The sequence below is a fragment of the Lepidochelys olivacea genome, assembly GCF_965140295.1.
Source record: "Lepidochelys olivacea isolate rLepOli2 genome assembly, chromosome: 6".
Lineage (NCBI taxonomy): Eukaryota > Metazoa > Chordata > Testudines > Cheloniidae > Lepidochelys > Lepidochelys olivacea.
In genome coordinates this window covers 62,639,615-62,648,325 of record NC_140416.1, presented here as the reverse complement: position 1 = coordinate 62,648,325, position 8,711 = coordinate 62,639,615, and positions in this window count along the sequence as shown.

Sequence of the window (8,711 nt, the reverse complement as noted above, 5' to 3'; positions counted from 1 at the left end):
ACTTGTTTTGGCTTGGGGCTGAGGATCTATACCTGGGCAATCTTTTCACCTCATAGAAGTGACAACAGATCTGCTTTGCTGAGGCTTCAGCAGCCTAATAGGTAGAGTAGTGTCAACAGCCATAGTGCAGGTCCCCTCCACAGGGTGTGGAGTGGTGAGGGAGGGGGAAGGGAACGAGAGGATTCATGAAGTGGATGGCCCAGAGACCCCATAGCATTGGGCTTTGCACTGGGAGTGCACACACCTTGTAAGGCTCCTCCCCTGCTCTTCATCCTTACGCAGCAAAAGCTCACCCATTTTGCATGGAGCAGGCCCTCCTCACCTGCAGAGGCATAAGCAGTAGTTCCTCTGCCTTTTTGGGGATGGGGGAGGTTTCTAGCACCTCAGCTTTGGATGGCTCAGCAGAGGAGCCCTGCGTTCCTGTGCAGGATCTCAGGAGGTGTCACACCTCTAGAGCAAGGTGCATCCCTGAAGGAATAACAAAGGTCTGCCATTTACAATACAGAATATTGGCTTGTAGAGGCAGCACACTCTTTTCCTGGGGGTGTTAGAAGCATACCTTGTAGATCTCTGTAGCAACCCCTTTCTGCATTGCCCAGGAGTGGTAATGACAAGCTTAGAGGTGTTCGCATATGATTATTAAAGAGAAATAAGGGGATCTGCAAGGATCTTTCCTACCTCCTGGGGGGAAAAAACCCCAACACCCTGCAGAATATTTGAAAGGTTAAAGTGTTACCGCAGATCACTGGAATCAAAAAAGGCTTTCACCTTTCAACAAGCCATCACCCCACAGTAACTGCTGCTGGCTGGACTGCATACAGTCTTGTGCCCAATGTCAATACAGATGCTTCTCTTTTCTGGAAAAGATGATTGGCAAAACCATGGGAGAAAAAGACAAACACCTTTTGATATAAATTAGAGCTCTAGGCACTGTTGGCTCATTTACTAGAGGGTTTCTTCAAAGGTGTCTCTCCTTGTGGGGTTTCTTTCCAGTAATCTATGTGGAATGCCCACAGCATAGAAAATGTAACTGAAAATTTCCAGGTCACAGTGGAGCCAATGGCACTAATTGTGCTGCATTATAGATGCCTGAAGTGACTTTTTGGGACATCTTATTGGATGGCAGTGTTATTTTAGGAATGATGAAACCAAATATCAGTTGTAGCCTCTATATCATGACTGAGGTGATATCTTTCTGAGACAAGGAATTTTCCTGTGAGTGTCTGAATGTTAAAAATCTTTTTTTTTAAGCTGATAAAAAAGCCCAAGCGTATATTTCAGAGCACTAGTATTTTGCATAGTACAGTGCTATTTCAGCCTTTGCTGTTTACCATCCATTTTTCCTGATAATGTGCTTCATTGAGCAGTTATCTAATGGACCTGCTTTTTCTTTATTGGTAAGATTATAGTTGTGAGGGAAAAGAAGGGAAGGCAACATTGTTGATCTGAGGCCTGAGGAGGAAGAGGATTATGGGGCATTTTCTCCTGTTACCCTAGCCCTGTTTGGAAGTACAGCATCAATGGTTCCAAGAAAATTATCTCCACTATTTTATTCTGAAATGTATCCCTTTCCTCAGTTGGCTTAGAGGAGTTTGTTATAGCTGCTTATGAAGGAGATGTTTTATCTCTGCATTTCACAGAAGCTACAGTATCTGGGTGTGCCAGTTCAACCCCATGGGGCAGTAAGTAGGCAGACTGGTTACGGCAAGGGAAACATACTCTTTCTGTTGTGTTTTCCCCATATATAGAAGGCAGACCTATAGAGACACAATTCATGGTCTTAGTATAGCTCCTACTCTGTGCCTCAAATACTAGAGTGATCAACCCCAAGCTCTGATCCTGCCTTGAAGCTCTGGCTGGCTTGAGCAGGTCTGCTCTCAGTTCTTATGTTCAGTCAGTGCTGGGATGGGTGCAGCATCTTGTGGTGAAGTGTCTGATATTGTGGAACTCCTCCCCAGAAGAGACTTCACATGCTGTCTTTAAGGCTCTCTGTAAGTCCTATTTATTCTGGTTAGCCTATCCTAAACTTTTTGTAGTTCCTCCCCATCTCTTCCCCTCTCCCACCCTCTACTTTTTGGATGGATGGATAGGGCACACCCAAGTTACTTCCCCCTCCCCCTTTCACTTTCTCCTTTGTACCAGGGGGAAATAGAACCCTTTAATTGATGGTTTATGGCTTGCAGGCTACTGTGTCTTATACGGGCATCAGAAACCAGGAAAATAGTACATCTGCACTGGATGGTTATTTTGATTTTAATGGTTTGTATTTTGGCTTTCATTGAATGGAGTTGCCTTATGATACTGTAGATGAGCCAAATATATAAAATAATAATTGTGTCTTTTGCCAGGGGTTGGGAAGGAGGATTTTGTTTATTTTGATCTTTATCCCAAATAACCTTTTAAAGTCAAATTAGGGCAGTTTAAATGCATAACTGGCCAGCTTTAAGCTAGTCTTAGACTATTAAGAGATAGCAGTCATGCCTTATGTCATTGGAGATGTCAGGTGTAGTAGGAAGAGAGCCTGAGACATAAGGCCTTGTATCAGAGGCCTGGTATGAGGCAGGATGTGCTCACAGAATTTGGCAAGAACAGGGCTGATATTGCAGAAATACACATTCCTAAGAAGTGCTAGTCACAGAGTGCTCACGGAAACACATCCTGATATCAAGTGGTACCAGAACATCTTGATATCAAAGATGGTACAAAAACATTCCCCAAGGATAATAGGAACACACTGACCCCTCCTAAAAGATAAGGTCAGGAGGACAGTACATAATAGAGATGTTTTCATCGAACTAACGTGTACAAGATGATGGGTGATAACTAGCAACATCCAGGGGCAGTAACTAACTAAGTAAGAGGGGCAGTACTAACTTGTTTGTATTGGGGTATAAAGATATATCTCAGAGGGAGTATCTTTGCTTAACCTAGGGAGGAGTGGAAGATCCTGCCTTTCACTGAGCTGGTCTGTTGTTACAGGCATACATATATTAGCAGTCCGGTAGAGTCTGCGGGATACTAGTACTGTGCTTTGTTGACAATAAACCTGGCTGGGTGTCTTCATCCCTTAACGGATCTTATGGTCATTGGGTGATTCGCTTGAGGTCTGCTGTGCCAGCTGTCTGCGCAGTGCTGGGAACTTACAGAGGGAACACACATGCAGCCAAACATCTATCAACATCTAGCCACATCATCTTCTATAGATTTGCAATAAGATTTCTCAGGTGGGTGTGTCTGCACTAATTTTAGAATAATAGCTGAGCCATGCACAACTGTAATATTTTCTACCAATTTTATATTTGTTTGATTATGACTCTCATTAGTATAATAGCCATCTACAATAAAATATAGTCACAAGAGTACATTTTTGTACAGCTGGTATGACCAAAATTTTGGACCTCTAAAAGTTGGGGTGAAAGACTCAATTTTGGAGGCCATTGTAGATAATGGGAGCTGAAGATTGTCAGCATCTTTGAAAATCAAGCTCAGGGTTTTCAGAACAGGCACACAAACATTGAAGCTTCTAAAATCAGAGGCCACTTTTGAAAATTTTGACCCGAATGACATTCAAGGACACACACAGTCATCCCATGGATGGGCCTGGAATAGAACCCAGGTCTCTGACTCCCAATTACAGTGCTTGAAAAAGAATCAAAAAGTGACCTGTGTGTTTTACATAAGTGCTATTGTTGATGGATCTTAAATAATTTTTCGACTGCTGAAAGATTATTGGCTATTGGCCAAAGTAATATCACCAAAAAAAGAGAACAAAAAACCTGAACTGTACAAGAGAGAAGAAAAGGGAATATAGTTGTGTTACCTTTAATACTCTGTCTCAAAAGGCTTACTCTTAACCCTACCCTCAAATTTCGCTATAACACTATCAGAGAAATACAAGAGAGACGTGCACATACAAAAAGCACCACTGAGCTGGAGAAAGTGAAGAACAGTAGAAGACAGCCAGGTAGAAATAAAAGGTCAGAGCTGCTGTGGTTATGTGGTAAAGAGAACCGATAAAGGAGGAGACCATGCTGAAAGCACAGGACAGCCTCAGAATGGTCAATCTTTTGTTTTCAGAATGGGTGGGAAGCACAGGTGAGATGCAACCCTACTGTCCACTAACCAATATAATACACTACAATGGTGATCATATTACACAGCAATAGGACCGGAAACATGATTATGGTGTATTCTTTTATTGTGTTTTTCAGCCAGATAAAGGCCAAGTTCTGTATATTTTTGGAGCAGAACAGTGACGTCTGTTGGTCAGTTAGGTTGATAACAAGTAAATGGCGCATACCATACTTATGGTTAACAACCAGGGCTTAAATTCAGCTGGAGCTGTTCAGACCAGAGTCCGGTAAATATTTTCAACTCCCTGGAGTTTTTTTAGCATGTGGGGGCAGGAGAACTGGGAAGCTCCAAGAAATACTCTGAGAATTTAAACCCTTTTCACAACAATTAGCCTAATGGTATCATCATTGTTTTAGTTATACTCAGGCCAAGCTAAATAGTAATCACATGCTAAATAATTTACCTGATGAACTTCACACACCCCTAAAAGCAAATTTAGTATCCTTACCCTCCCCGAGTCCTTGGTCTGATGATTCTGTCTGTACAGGCATTTGCATAGTGCCAACCACCTGGTATCTAGTGGCACACTCACACCTGAGTGGCACACTCACACCTGAGTCTTGGCATGGCACCATATGCATATGTTCTGAAGAGCCTATTGCCAGATCCAGTGACCTGACCCCTCATAGGACTCATACATACCTTCATATTAGGATGTTACTCTCCCACTCTCTTCTCCGTCCATCTAAAGGAGAGCAGATCCAGCCTGTCAGCATCTCTGTGAGGTACATACAGTAAATGACAGTTCCTCCATTTTTACCATCAGACAGGACTCAAATATGACAGCCTAGGGTGGAACATCATTCTGCCCTCCAGCTCTCACCCATTAAGCCTGTGGTCCTTCCCTTAAACAACACGAACTACAGACAAATTTCTCAGGAAAATTCTCTTTTCTCTCTACAGAATCTCTCACAATCTGAACTTACCACAGCATGTTCCAAAAACATGCCTGCCTGCTAGACACCTTCACTTTATTGGATTTTTCTGTTTGTTTGCGTGTGTGTTTTTGATATGTTTCCATTTGGAGTGTAATTGAGCCCAGTGCCTTGTGCAAATCCCCTGAGACAAATTGTCATTCTTACTCATGGCAGAGCTGAGGTAACTGAAGGAGAACTCATCTGCTCAATTAATCAGGACTGTTGGTAGAATCTGCTGCATGTCATGACTTTGGGTTTAAATGACATTTCTGACAGAAGAAGAAAGGTGGGTTCCCCCATGTAATTATCACATCATATTACATGAGTCTCAGTAGCACAGCAGCTTACACACACGCTCTCTAGTCTCCTTAGCAATTACTCTGTAAGTTATTTCTCACTTCACTGGGGCTTTTTGTGTGTTTTAACAAATGTCTCACAGCTTTGGTGTTTTTCTTTACACATTGAAAGAGAGAGTGAGTGAGTTTAATCTGGAAAAGATAAAGCTTGTGACTTTCAGGATTTATATTTTATTTTACATTTTAAGCTCACTTTTTTGAAGAATAGACTGCCACACACATTTATTTTTGTGTTCTTTGAGCAAATAAATCATTTTGTCCTTTCCATGCTAGGATCAGAAGCTGCAACCATGCTGTAGCAGGTCCAGCACCATTTTCATCACTGAAACAGGCGCATTTTATTCCCCCGGGAATCCTTTTAGCCTAACTGCTTTAGACCCTTCCCCAGGATGCTTATCATTCTCAGGCTAAAAAAAATTATCGGCCCATACTTTGCTAAAGTTTGGGTGTTTCTGAATCCAAGGTTCTTGTTCAGCCCTGCTTTACTTGTAACATTTTCAAACACCGCTCCTTCAGTTAAGAGAGCAGATCCTCATAAATACATTACCATCAAAAAAAGGGCCACGTTTTCTCTGTTCCCACTTTCTCTTCTCTTCCCAAAGCCACTACTCAAGGAGCCAAGTGCAGGGCTAGTGACTTACTACTTTTTTCACTATTAGCATTAGGAGGAGCAGTGGGTGTACTTCATGCACTTGCTTTCACTACTGGAGACTTGCCTTTAGAGTTTGCTGTATCTAACTTGCATAGAAAAGGATAGATTGTTGTGATTAATTCACAGTGAGGGCAGGGTAAGTTCAAGAAAACCTATGAAGATATTTTGTTGAGTCATTCCCAGTGCAGGTGTAACACTGACAGACCCTGGTTGTTAGCAGGCGGAATTGAACCTCAGACCTTTGAAGCTTAGTGCATGAGCTTCTACCACATGAGCTAAAAGCCAAGTGGCTGTTAGCTAATGCTGTAGAGCAGGGTCATTAATTGCTCTCTCTTTGAGTGGTCTTGGTGCCACTAGATGGGACAGAACACCACACCCAGAAGGTGTGTGGGTTACACAAGGCCCCAGATGTAACAGGTAGCTTTCTCCCTATCACTTGCACTAAACTCTAAGCCAGCCCATCTTGGGGAAGGGAGGTTGTTGGTCCAGGTGGACAAAAGTAATAGGGCAGAAGGCAGTTGGTATCTCTCCTTTTCAGAGTCTGTCAAGGGATAGAGTGGCCCATAGCACAAGTTAGGGCTACCCAACTTGTGATTCTACTTCAAAGGCTCCTACTATGGAGCTTAGCAGGGGAACAGAATACCTGGGGCACATGCCACCTCCTTCCTTCCTCCGTGTCCCATTGTAGAACACACCTGAATGACTCCTCCTGGCCTCTTGTAGTGACACAGACCTGGTGGAGCTAGATCAGGAGTAGGCAAACTTTTTGGCCCGAGGGCCACATCTGGGTGGGAAAATTGCTTGCAGGGCCATGAATGTAGGGCTGGGGCAGGAGGCTGGGATGCAGGAGGGAATGCGGGGTCTGGGAGGGGGTGCAGTGTGCAGGAAGCGGCTCAGGGCAAGAGGTTGGGGCAGAGAAGGGGTGAAGGGTGTACAAGGGGGCTCAGAGGAGGGGGTTGGGGTGCAGGAGGGGATGCCCAGTGAGGGAGGGGGCTGAGGGTGGGGGGTTGGAGTGCAGAAGGGGTGCGGGGTCGGGGAGGGGGGACAGAGAGCTCCGCATGTAGCCCTTGTCTGTGGGTATCTCTCTCGAAGCTCCCATTGGCCACAGTTCCCCGTTCCCAGCCAATGGGAGCTGCGGGGGAGGTACCCACAGGCAAGGGCAGCGCATGGAGCTCTCTGCCCCCCCTCCTCCAGAGGCTGCAGGGATGTGGTGCTGGCTGCTTCTGGGAGCGGCACGGGGCCCGCAGCACCACGGGGGTGGCAATCCCGCAGGCCGTATCCAAGGCCCGGGCCATAGTTTGCCCACCCCTGAGCTAGATCCACACACCAAGCATATGGTCCCCCTGCACTGAGAAAGGAGCTATTCCTCTCAGGACCTTTAATTCTGGTCTGTGGTCTCTTAATGGCAGCGTAGCTGACATAAAGGGGATATAGCACAATGATAAATTGCATGGGTCCATAATGTGGATGTGTTTGTGAAGGGTACTTAGAAGAACAGGAGAGGGAGGCTTCCTTGTAAACAGAGAAGGAGGGGAGAGAGTCCAGAAATCATGTAAAATTCAAACAAATAAAGGGGTTCCAAATACATGAATAAAACAGGGAAGGAAATGAAATAGCAGGGAAGGAATAAATATAAGAATATCATGAGTGGATCTTATCAGCCTCTAACAGATACTCAAAGGGTCTGTCATGCCCCATACCATCCACTTAGGCATCACTTGTAAACCTTGTTATGCCAATAAGGTCTCATTGAATTGATCCCAGCCCCATTCTTTGTCTTCAACATTCAGAATCTTCATTTCAAAGCACTTTTGGATTTCATCAGTCTGGCTTCACAACCCTCCTTGACACCTTTCTAGAACCCTGCTATCCCCAGTGTGGAAAGAGTTGGTCTGGTGAGAACAGGGTCAAAATACCTACACTGCTGGGAACATGGATTCAGATTGCAGCAGGTTTGACTCAGATTTTCATCTTTCGGAGGTATTCTAGGGCTTGGCTACACTTACATTTTATAGCGCTCTAACTTGCTGGCTCAGGGGTGATAAAAATCACCCCCCTGAGCACAGCAAGTCAGAGCGCTTTAAAGCGCTAGTGTAAACAGGCTCCGAGCGCTGGGAGCTAATCCCCTCATGGAGGTGGATTACCAGGAGCACTGAGAGAGCTCTCTCCCAGCGCTTTTGCACGACCACGCTCGCACTTCAAAGCACTGCTGCGGGAGCACTTTGAAGTTTCCAGTGTAGCCATGCCCTTAGACAGAATACCATGTGTAGGGGGTGTTTCTGGGGTTCTGAGTGGACAGTAAGGATCTCTTGGCTCTTTTTGTAAGAGAAGGGATTTGTCCTGCTGTCTTTGGCTAGAATTTCCTTTCCTCCCTGCTCAATGTTGTGCATCAGTTAGTAGCAGTATTTCAGCAGTGCTATCTGTGTATGTTAGAGTGCTGTGAGATAAAAGGAGCTATATACACGCTGATCATATACTTTCTCAGTTAAGTAACTTATGAGAGCCTCAGTAAGAACATATTGAGCAGACTTGGTGATTCACCGTGCTATATAATGATTGTGGGCTTCCTTTGACTGTCCTTAATATGAATCTGCTTGTTGAGGTGTTGATTCCTAGGAGAGATGTTTATGCTTTCTTATGCCCCTCATATGC